The sequence below is a fragment of the Lissotriton helveticus genome, chromosome 4_1 (assembly GCF_964261635.1).
Source record: "Lissotriton helveticus chromosome 4_1, aLisHel1.1, whole genome shotgun sequence".
NCBI lineage: Eukaryota > Metazoa > Chordata > Amphibia > Caudata > Salamandridae > Lissotriton > Lissotriton helveticus.
Genome location: NC_136063.1, coordinates 34,129,406 through 34,142,228, shown reverse-complemented (window position 1 = coordinate 34,142,228; position 12,823 = coordinate 34,129,406).

Below are 12,823 nucleotides of genomic sequence, written 5' to 3'. Positions count from 1 at the left end.
GACGTCATGAACGCACAGCATCATTATAAAGAGGGGCAGTGCCAGGTGTCTGCGCACCCGAGGCGTCCACGGCACTGCCAGCTATAGTCCAGCACCGTCTGAGGCAGCAAGGACGTGACAGGAAAGAACTGCCCCAAACTCACCCTGCACGGCGAACAATGAGGCACCCTTCTCCTTCTGGGTGGCCAGCCAAGACAGGTATAGAAAGGGAAGGGCTGCATGCATTATTTGCCACTTTCCGATGCAGAGCTGTGTTTGTCAAGAATATAATGGACTGTCTGTCTCTGTTATTGTTCCATGGGTGTGTACATGACTGGAGTCATGTTTCGATTGGGAAGGCTCCCTAAGAACTGAGGGGGCCTCATTTATGAAAAGTGACGCATCGCTGCGTAAAAACAGCGATGCGTCACTTTTCACTGCGCACTCCTTGCGGCACCGATGATGTGTCATATTTACAGTATGACGCATCATGGCGCAAGGAGTTACAGATACGTCAGTATTTAAGGGAAAATGGATGAAAGACACCGAGCGACGACTGGCTTCAAAGCACAGAGTATAAAATATCCTTCTACTTTATCCAAAAATGCTGCCAAAAAGTTCAAACATAACACCATGAGAAAAAACCCGGACATACTGTTCGCTGACCCTTATTATGATAGAGTGGAAGGGACCATAATGAATGACCTGATTTTCTACACACATAAAACAGCTAAATGGCGCAATGCCCTCACAGAAATGCTGCGCATAAAAGTTATGAAAAACATCCCTCACGGCACAAAAATACTGACTTCACCATCAAAAAGATGCAATGCAGAACTATGTATCACTTTATATAAAACGGGAATAGTGCTGATACAAGCAGCCAATAGGGACCTTGAGGAATTTGAAAAGACTTTCATAATATTAAAAGAAACTCTGGAGGGACCAAGATACCAACTACCCACGACCCCACCTGATGCCACTCCGGACAACAATGATACTACTACTAGTGACGCCAACCGAACTGGGGGACATAACACTCAAACGCCCAGCTCTGGAGATATAACGGAAAGGGAGATGGCAACCCCAGAGAATGAGACAGAAAGGATAGAGAGGTCTACTAATCTTGCAAACGAAGAGCAGGACCAGGTCCAAAGGGAAGAGCCGATGCCGCCACCATTCGGTGCAAATTTACCTGAAGAGGGTACCTCAGGACCAAGCGAGTCATCCTTTGACCCGCTACCGCTCTCAAATTCGATACCAGAGTCTTATAGATCCTCACCCACAAATTCATGCATAGCATCACACAACATAAATAATACTCGTGACATCTCAAATAGAATCGGAAATGACAACCTAACCAAGGATACAAAAGAAAGAACTGTGGGATCGAGAACAGATCAATTACGGAGAAGAGCAAAATGCAAAGCCCGGACTGACAGGTCAATCCTCCCTAAGAAATCACCTCGAAACCAGAAAGAAATGAAGGAGCTCCTGAAATTAGTAGGCAACCTGGCACAAGGCTCGATGAAAATTTCACAAGCAATCGAAAAAATGTGGGAGATGACGGTAAGCACGTACTCCAAGGTCGCGCATATTCAGAATCTAGTACTCTCCGCACAAAGAAGGAATGACGAGATGGCCTTGTCTAAAAAAAACAGGCTCAATAGACCAGACAGGACTAATCCCTTGTCAAATGAAGAAACCCTAGCCTTACTCCGAACATATGAACAACCTGCCCGGGAGAGAGAGGAGAGAATCAAAACAGTACCAATTGATTCTAATAGAACATCCAGAAAGAACGACAGGAAAGCAATCCACCTCAACTTACAACATATCCAGTTAACAGCAACTGAATCCGAAAATGGGAACCTCATTAACTCAGAAAAACCCTTGAATTGCCTTCTACTCAATTGTCGTTCGGCAACCAAACATGCATCAGACATAGCAGCCCTCATCATCAATAAGGAAATTGACCTGGCAATCCTTACGGAAACATGGCTCAATGAATCATCATCGCCCACCATTGATCTCTTAGTACCACCTCAATATAACATTGTGAGATTAGCTAGGCTAAGAAAAGTAGGAGGAGGTATAGCCTGCATCCACCGATCAGAGATTGAGGTCTACCAAATCCAAGCCGACCCCCTAGTATCTTGTGAATACCTTGGTCTGAATATAAGATCATCAAGTAACCAAAAATGCAACCTGCATGCGTTTTACCATCCACCAGGAGATAACGCAATGTTCACAGAGCAACTAATAGAGATCATAACGGCCAACTCCAATTCCGATGCCAACAACATTTTCCTGGGAGACTTTAACTTACACTGGGAAGACGGTAATGACAAAATGGTTAACTCGCTCAAAGAGTTCCTCGCCGAACTAAACCTCACACAAGCATGCACCCAACCTACACATGCGCAAGGAGCGACCTTAGACTGCACTATTTCAAAAAAGAAAGGGACATCAATCCGCGCTATAGATCCGTGTGATTGGTCTGACCAGCACGCCATAACATTCGTGATTCCCACAGTGAAAAAGGGTAGGACTGTGCAACCCCTCAAGTCCAAAAAATCGATCCGAGATACAAAAGAGGCAAATATTGAGCTATTGGTTGAAAGCTGCGAAAGAGACTTAAAGCCACCTAACGACATGCAGAATGTAAACGAGCTGACCGATCACTACATAACCTCAATTGGAAATATCGTCAATGACACCATGCTACTAAAACTGAAAAGAGTCACAGAAAAGCCAAAAAATCCTTGGTTTAGTGGGTCTCTGAATGAGGACAGGCGCAAACTGAGAATGGCCGAAAGAAAATGGAGACAACACCCTTCCTCCCCAAAGCTGAAAGCCCTCAGAAAAATCAGAAACCAATATAACAAAAAGATAATCAATTCCAAAAAAGAATTTATAAGAGCAGAACTTGACAATGCCAAAAACAGACCACGAAAACTCTTCGAGATCTTAAAGCAACAATCAGATAAACTAGCCAAATCGGCTCAAGAGAACATGAAAACTCCCTTAAGCTGTGAGGAATTCTCCACATTTTTCACGGAGAAGACCAAATCGCTAGAGGTAGAGCTCTCAAACGCCGCGGCTATCCTCCCGACCCAACCATTGCCGACGAGCGAGGCTTCCATGACAACAGAGAGTATTAAGACAAAAAATAAAGCAAATTGGGACACATTTGAATTATATGATCAGGACAAGATCGCCAAAACGCTGTCGGAAATCAGACCGAACAACCACTATCATGACCCTTTACCTGCAAAGTGTGTAAGAGAAATCAGCCACATCGTGGTCCCAATCTGGACCAAAATAATAAACGCGTCACTTGCACAAGGGATCCTCCCTGACTGCCTAAAAACAGGACAAGTAGTGCCAATAATCAAAAAACCGACAGCGGATACAACAGATTCAAAAAACATATCGACCAGTAACCAACATCCCTTTACTGGCCAAACTAATTGAGAAATGCTTGCAGAGCCAATTGAATCAACACATCACCAAATTCTCCTTACTAGACGAATGCCAATCAGGATTCAGAGCAGGGCACAGCACCGAAACAGCGATCCTGCATATTGTCGATGACGCGCTACAAGCCCTTGACCAAAATCAAGCATGCCTATTGATTCTACTAGACCTATCATCGTCATTTGACACGGTAAATCATGAAGCATTATTGTCCAGGCTACAGGACAGGATGGGATAGTCCGAAAATGTGCTGAAATGGTTCAATTCTTTCCTTCGGAACAGAACACAACAATTCCTGGTTAACCAAGCAATCTCACCCCCTTGTCCTAACACAATTGGGGTCCCGCAAGGCTCAACGCTATCCCCAGATCTATTCAACCTGTATGTCGAACCTCTTACAGACATTCTTCGGAAATCTCAGATATCCTACCACATGTATGCAGACGACACGCAAATATACTTGAAGATCGCCTCCCTTGATGACATGGATCTAATGATTGAGACACTAAAGATGGCTTTGCAAGGGTTAACTACTAATCATCTGAAACTAAACGCCCATAAAACAGAATTCTTGCTAATTTCACCTCCTAGGAGCCATTCTGAAGTAAAGGAATGGACCAAATTGGTGACTGCGCTAAACTGCACCCCAACCTTAGTCAACTCAGCTAAAACACTAGGAATCACATTAGATGAGAACCTCGACATGAAAGCCCACATCAATTCAATGGCGAAAAGTGCCCGCTTCCACTTGAGCTACTTAAGAAAATTAAAACCATTCATCTCAGAGGCAGATCTAAAACTGGCTATACAATCCCTAATTATATCGAGGATTGAATATGGTTGCTCCACATTAGCCGGCCTACCTAAAACATCCACAGCACCACTAAAAGCTTGTCTCAACGCAGCGGCAAGACTCATCACTGGATCTAGGAAATTTGATCATATATCTCCTCACTTGAAAGCACTAAAGTGGCTACCTTATGAGGCCAGAATTCAAATGAAGATAGCATGTATTACCCACAAAGCGGTGCATTATAACACGCCAAGATACCTAGCCAAGAAAATCAAGCTATCGGGAGGAAACAGACCAACTAGAAGTGCCAAGGAGCTGCTGTTGCGGCCAGCCATCATCTTCCGAAAGAAAAAGTCTTATGACCGAACATTCTCTGGAGCTGCCCCCAGAGTCTGGAATTCACTCCATCCAAGCGTTAGGAAGATTCAAAATATTGTAACATTCAAACGGGAATTGAAGAGCCTTATGTTGAGTAAATACCTTGCATAGGGAAGCTGACGGATCGCTGGTTCGAATATTTAAGTCAGCTGAAGGGTGGCCCTTTTCAAGAATATTTTCACTGATAAGTGACTGACTCCTCACACAAGCCTTGACTGGGTCCTTATCGCTACCGCAGTCCTATGTGAACTTATAACTGTTTTTAAAGCCAAAACTATATAACCTCTACCTCACCTTATTTGTCCATATGGACATGGATATAAGCTAAGCCTCACTTACCTTTTAATGCTAATTGCACATGCGTTTGAACATATATATTTAGGCACCCCCTCATAGCCATAGTTTCTTCTACCTCATATCTGTTTGTTTTTTGTAAATGATATTGGGGGGCCTGGCTGCAGCAAAGCACAGCCTCCATGTAGCACTCCTATGTAAGGGCACTAGGTTTGTGCCCTTACATTTCTGGTGCTTTGTAGCAGTTTTAAGATCTTCTTAGAGTTATTTGTTGTTTCAATGGGCGTCATTTCTGATATTTATATGTGTCCCTCGTCTTCATTGCTTGATTTGGCACACTAGAAAGTGTCACTCCTAGTCGTTGAAATGTCACTAATAATTACACTGAAATTATGAAAATGTCACACATAAGCAATCTGAAACCTTGGCAGCTATGCCCAAGCAGCCCCCGTTTTCCAGTCTCCAGGGTCCCCATCAGCACTGTAGCGCAGGCAGGCAGCACTACACTCTCTCGCTGGAGTTGGTTGCACCAGTGGGTTGCCTCATACCAGTCCTTCCTCATAAATTAAATGGTGCGTGCCTTGGGTGGTCGGTGCAGGTGACCTCCGCTTCCAGGCCCAGAAGCAAGGGTAAATGAAGGCAACTGTCTCGAGGCCAGAGACCATTTGCATATTTACATACCTTTGTAAACTGGTTACCAAGGCTTAGTTTTTTCTGGTTCCAGTAACCACTAGGCCCGCACTTTGCCTATTCCTTACATTTATATTTTACATGTATTGCCATAGTGTGAGAATGCATTTCATGAAAAGGAATATAAAGTAAGGTTGTCAAAAGAAAAAGGCCAGCAATGTGTTGTTTAAAGAGCTTGGAAATACCTCGTCTTGACACTAAATAGGGTTATAAATAAAGTATGTATTGATTTGTAATATGACTTTCCTGTCTTCGTTTACTTTAATGATCAGTCAGGAAGTTTGTTGGAGGATCAGCGCATGATTTATTTCCTCAACCATCGATCCCTGATTAACGCCATAATAGCAATAGTTTAACTTATATCTGAAAACCCTACGCCGCCGTCAATAACATGCTGAGTTACTACAAGTGTCTGGGAATGCACCCTGCATTCAGACAACTCACTCCTCATTCTCGCCCTTCACTTTTACACTCACCCTGCACTCACCTGCAATCACAATGCACTCACTGATCACCATGTACTCCCACCATTCACCCGCTCACCCTGCACTCACAGTGATGACTCTCACAATGCACTTGCGCTGTTTACCCTGCCTGTGCCTCACCCTGCAGTCTCACAAGCACACTACCCACCCTGCACTCATGTCACACTTCACTCAGCTGTCCCACTCACTGCTCAATCTGCAAACTCACTTAAACAAGCCCATCAGTAACCATGCATTCTTTCATCCCAATCTGCACTTACATCCACACCCAAATTCATATGGTCACCTCACTCACCCTGCAGTCACTCCTCTTACCCTACTCTCACACTGTCGCATCACTCACCGTGCACTCACATAGGCACTCCAACTACCCACAAGCACATAGGGTTAATATGCCTGCTTCAAAGAACATTTACCATGCAGATCACGGAACTGAGTAGAGATATAAAAAATGAAATGTTTGTCAGAAAGGTGCTATAGAGAGATGTGGTGCATTGTTGGTGAGTGGTAGTGAGGGAATTCGTGGGGTGCGCCAAAAGGACTGTCAGATGCCATCCAGAGACTTTTTGAGGCATGGGCAAAGTGGGCTCTGGCCCAGGGCCCCAGACTTTCAGGGGGCCCCTAATAAAACCAGCTTCTGTTCTGTAGAGTCCTGCCCTGATGGCATTAAATGATTCTTAAACAGATTTTTTTAAATACAGCTTTCCTTCACTTTTTTTCAATATTTATGATGTGTGGTTAGAGCAGGTTGGCCTGGAGTCATTGGCTCAACATCCTGTGATACTGGGGAATGGGGAAAAATCATTAATCTCCCCGTGCGTGCCTAACAAAAAAGTATGTAGTTTCCATTGAGTCCCTGTGTATTTCGTTCCATCGTGGACTTTGCAAACTCACTATTAACATGGTTAATGATTTCGCAAAGTCCATTATGAAATGAAGTAAATACTATTTTGTTAACACTCTCTTTGAAGTGCTTCAAAAAGTGTTAATGTTTATATAGCTGGAACGCGACCCAAAAGTATTATCGCAGCTGGCTTTAAATGAGCGCACCAGTTAGTTCTTGACTTTGTGTGTATGAGGACTGGAGAGAGGAAACTGACTGATACCGATTGTGTCCCCCGTGTGTACTGACTGGGTTGCTCATGTAAAGCCAACCACGCTAATACTTTCGGGTCGCGTTCCCACTATATAAAGGTTAACACTTTTGGCTACTTCTCTAGATTTTGTCTACAGAAAGTGAGCAATACTTTAATCATAATATTTCTTCTTGAATGTTTCTGTTTAGTTGTTTGTTTAGTTGTTTGCAGTTTAAATTTAAAAAATCTGTGAGGTTCTCTGCATTGTATCTTGAAGTCTGTTATGAAGCTCTGTGGTTATACTGAATAAGCAGATACCATGTTGTTGTTATATGACATCCCTTTATTAATATAATAACTGCACTTTCACAATTGCTTTATTAACCTTCTGCTTCTCACATTTGCTTGAAAATGCACCATTTACACACTCTTTTTTCAAAATTTTCTCAGGGGCAGAACCCCCCCTCCAAACCCCTTTTTAATGGCTCAGGTTCACTCGCTGCGCTCGCTCGCCATGGTGCTCTTAGACACAACATTTATGCCTCATCATTTTCAAATGTCACCAGCCACCACTGCTTGTCAGTCCAGTTTTTATGGATTACGAGTTTGGCTTAGGCTTTCAAAGTCTCATGTTATTGTCCATAAATATCAATTCTAATTCAGACCCTTCATAGTTAATCTTCAGCCATAGGCAGTTCCTGAGACAATAGGACCGCTGTTTGGCATTGTTCTGATTGCTGCCATTTCTGAGACAATAGGATCGCTCCTTTGCCTTGTTCTTATTGCTGCTGTTCCTGAGACAATAGGATCACTCATTGGCATTGTTCTGATTGCTGCCTCAGTAAAATAATCTGCTTTTGACATTATTATTACAAATTGCGTAGCTTATGTGTTAAGAGGGTTTCCCACTTTCTTATTAGAACTTTGAGAAAGACAATATAGAGGTATTTCATTTAAATGTTGGAGGTTTCAAATCGAAATATGCCAGATTTTTGGGCAGTTTGGCAAGGTGGTAGGTGGTGGGCTGGTCCACCGGGGGTGTGGGGCCTCCATGTGTTTTACAGGGGGGCCCCCTCAAGTTTCATTACGCCACTGAACATTACAATCTCCCAAACTGGAGCTCTCTCTTACGCCCTTTAGCTGCACACATCTTTCTGAAAGTCCCTTCATCTGCACATCTCACACTCTTCTTCCTCATTATAACTTTCTTTCCTTCCCCCCTTCTGCATGTCTTTCCTCTCATCTTGTCAACCTCTTTATTCCCTCCCCCTGGGTAGCTGTGTTTTCTTTTCCTTTGATGTTGTCAGTGTTTCGACAGCTGTGTACCCTCACACACTGTACCATTGAGTGCGGATTTCCTTTCCTTCCCCCCTTCTGCATGTCTTTTATTTAATCTCCTCAACACCTTTATACCCTCTCATAGGGAAGCTGTGTTTTCTTTTCCTTTGATGCTGTCTATGTTTTGACAGATGTGTACCCTCACACACTGTACCATTGAGTGAGGCTTTTCTTTCCTTCTCCCCTTCTGCGTGTCTTTTCTCTCATCTCTTCTACCTCTTTATTCCTCTCACAGGGAAGCTGTGTTTTCTTCTCCCTTTTTGCTGTCTGTGTTTTGACAGCTGTGCACCCTCACACACTGTACCAAAGAGTGAGGTCTGGGTAAGCGGGGGCTGTACTTCCGGCTCTACCCTGCCCTGTTACTATGTAAGGAGCCAGCTAGCGCCTAAACACAGCAGGTCAAGCTGGCTTTGGCAACCGCTGCCCCTCAGGGGTTCACAGACCTCTCCCAATTACTAGGTACAAAAGGGGGTGGTGATGGACGGAGAATCTGAACCAATCAAACACTCACACCCAGTCAAAAGATCTGGGTTTGATCCATCACCGTTCTTTAGCCCACTCTGCCACCCCAGTTCAGACATGGCTATATGCAAATGAGTCTGACCCTGTGCCTCATGGGAACAGTCCAGCCCGAACTGCCAAGCCATGCCTTCCCTGGACCAGAAACAAGCTTTCGAGGACCGGTTTCTGGCATTACAGCCATCTTCAGCCCGGCTTGCTTGAATCCAGTGGCAAAGTGAGCAAGGGACTCACGTCTGAGCATACCTTGCCACACTTATGGTGGCCAAAGTGGTACAAAAGGGGGTGGTGATGGACGGAGCATCTGAACCAATCAAACACTCGCACCCAGTCAAACGATCTGGGTTTGATCCATCACCGTTCTTTAGCCCACTCTGCCACCCCAGTTCAGACATGGCTATATGCAAATCAGTCTGACCCTGTGCCTCATGGGAACAGTCCAGCCCGAACTGCCAAGCCATGCCTTCCCTGGACCGGAAACAAGCTTCTGGGGACCGGTTTCTGGCATTACAGCCATCTTCAGCCCGGCTTGCTTGAATCCAGTGGCAAAGTGAGCAAGGGACTCACGTCTGAGCATACCCTGCCACACTTATGGCGGCCAAAGTGGTACAAAAGGGGGTGGAGATGGACGGAGTATCTGAACCAATCAAACACTCACACCCAGTAAAAAGATCTGGGTTTGATCCATCACCATTCTTTAGCCCACTCTGCCACCCCAGTTCAAACATGGCTATATGCAAATCAGTGGGACTGGTATGCTCAGACGTGAGTCCCGTGCTCTCCACACCACTGGAGTCAAGCTATCCTGGCTGAAGACGGCTGAAAGTCAGAAACCAGTCCTAGGATGCTTGATTCCGGTCCAAGGAAGACATGGCTTGGCAGTTCGAGCTGGGCTGTTCCCATGAGGCACAGGGTCAAGGCTGCTTTGCATATGGCCATGTCTGAATTGGGGTGGTGTGGTGAGCAAAAAAAGATGTATTTAGGCCCAGTTCTCTGTACTGGGGTGAATGTATGACATTGTTCTGCATTCTGTCCATCAATTGTTGTTTTTGCATTTGTCACCCCGAGTGGGACGGGTATGCTCAGGCGTGAGTCCCGTGCTCTCCACACCACTGGAGGCAAGCTATCCTGGCTGAAGACGGCTGATAGCCAGAAACCGGTCCTAGGATACTTGATTCCGGTCCAAGGAAGACATGGCTTGGCAGTTCGGGCTGGACTGTTCCCATGAGGCACAGGGTCAAGGGTGATTTGCATATGGCCATGTCTGAATTGGGGTGGTGTGGTGAGCAAAAACACGATGGATTTAGGCCCAGATCTCTGTACTGGGGTGAATGTATGACATTGTTCTGCATTCTGTCCATCAATTGTTGTTTTTGCATTTGTCTCCCAGTTACTAGAGCACCTGACTGCCTGGAACTAAGCAACTGCATCTTATCTAGAAAACCGTTTCGTTGTGTTCATGTGTTTATTGCAGTGTTATCAGCACCAGGTGGTAGCCGTGCCCTGTACACACCCCTGTGCTGCTCTGAACATTAACTCAGCAAGATAAAGATGCTGCTTCCACTTTATATTTATGGTTTTATTGTGAGAGTCAACACCCCAAGTCACAGACCCCTTTTGATGAACGTGAATTTGCTGCACTCGTGTAACGAACAGAGCTGCATCTTTAGTGAAATTGTATCAAGGGCGATGCTGAGGACAGATCAACAACAAATTGTGCAATGCTGCACAAAAAACAGGCACTCTGAGTTAACATGTATATTTTACTCAGCAGATATGTTATAGCTGAAATCCTTGCCATGGTTCTCCCTTGACTTCTTGTCATCAGTCCCATTTTGTCGTACTCTTTCTGTAGCATTAGGTCTCTGCACTTTCCTCTTGCTAGCCAGCACTTTAAACATGAAAAGACTGCCCTACACCCGATTGGTACAGTTAATTCACTTCTAAGTCCTAGAAAATGATACTACCTATATCCAAGGTCTGTAAATGGCCTGCTATGATTGGGCAGCAGCGCTCAATGTGCTCCCTGTTGCAGTGGCCTTTAAACCATGTCCCAGGCCTGCACTGCAGCCTTTAGTGCAGTTTCAAACTGACAGTCTGATCTGGCAAAATGAACCTGTTGCCAGGCCTAAACCTTTCTTTTTAGTAGGTATGTGTCATCCTTAAGGTAAGGCGTAAAGGCTCATTGGGCAGGGTACAAAGAATGACATGTGCATATAAGTTTTACATGTCTTGACAGTAAAAAATGCCTAATGTAGTTTTTCACTGCTGTGAGGCTATCTCCCCCAATGACTATCACTGGGTTACCTTTTGACACATAGCCAAACATTTCCATTCTTCCCGCACCGTTCACACTAACCCGCTTTCAATTGACCATATAGTCCGTATACTTACCTTCATTACTTCCCTTTAATGCACTGACCTTGTTCCATATACCCAGTTGTTCCTTTACTTGCCCTACAACATCCTCCCTTGAAGCCCTTTCCTAAATCGTCGCATCCCGCGTACCTCCTTCAGTCACCAATGCTCCCTCCTTCCGCCCCAAGGGTTGGATCTGCCCGCATGTGACTCACCACTCCCCAAAATACTGCCAACAAGGAAAATCCTGTGGTGTGGTTTCCTGCCCCGCTAGAAAACACGTGTACCTTTTGCCTCTCAACAGTACAATCTGCAGCACCATCTGCAGCACCAAATGCACTCATTCCATAGAGCGCTGATCGCATCCATCATTTCCATCAAGTAGGAAGCATTTCCCAGGTGTGAAAGGTCCACCCCATCTTGGCTGAAAAGACTCGGCTCCTCCTCTTTGAGCCCACTATGCATAATCACCTTAATGTCATCTTCAACGGCCCTCTTTAAATCCTGTGTGTCAGTAGCTCAGTACATAGCACACATGTTCCTGAAAAGTTCCTTTTGATTGCCTCCAGACCCCTCTGAATGTGTTGGAGTAAGGAAAGTCCTGAAACTCAGACTGATTAATTTTCACCTATATGAATCAGAAGCATATCCGTGCAGACTCTATGTGGAATTAACTTAGGGGCTCAATAGGATGGTGGTATTTGGCACATCCACGGTGCTGGCAGAAAACGTCCTTTTACTTACTCCTGCCCTGGTCCTCACATCCGCCATATTACAAATGGGAACGATAGCCCATTTCCCTTCCGTCGAGAAGTTTCTATATTTGCCAATATTTTCATTCCACAACAGTGGTTGAGGGAGCTAATAGTGAAAGACTGCCATGCGGAATGATGTTACGACCACTGACAAATCACGATGCCTCAAACAGCCCATCACGACGCAGCGGAGAAACCAGCCACCCAGACACGGTGGAAGCACAACAGCGGAGATAGAAACTCAAATCAGAGTCACCTCCACAAGTTCCTGGCCACAATGGATCCAGCTCTACAAGCCCTTCCGCTGCTGTACCTGATCCACTACCAGCAGATAAGATGCTGTTGCGGTCAACGCCGCAGGTAAGCAAATTACACATCTCCGGATACAACCACAACACACAACTGTTGTGCTGAAATATATTTCCTGTCCACTTCAGACACCCGGGTGGAGACTGGTACATATCCCCAAGTATACTGGTACATGTCCTGCGTCCTAGAAATTGACACCTCCGCATCGGGGTCACCCATCAACCTAGAAATCACTGCAATATCCGGTCATGTCACCGCAGCGGTGAAGACGCAGGAAAACCTGCACACATTGTAGTAGGCAGGACCAGCGCCAGGCATGGGAAGTGTGGGCAGCTGTCCAGGGCCCCACCTCCACCCTACCCACATCAG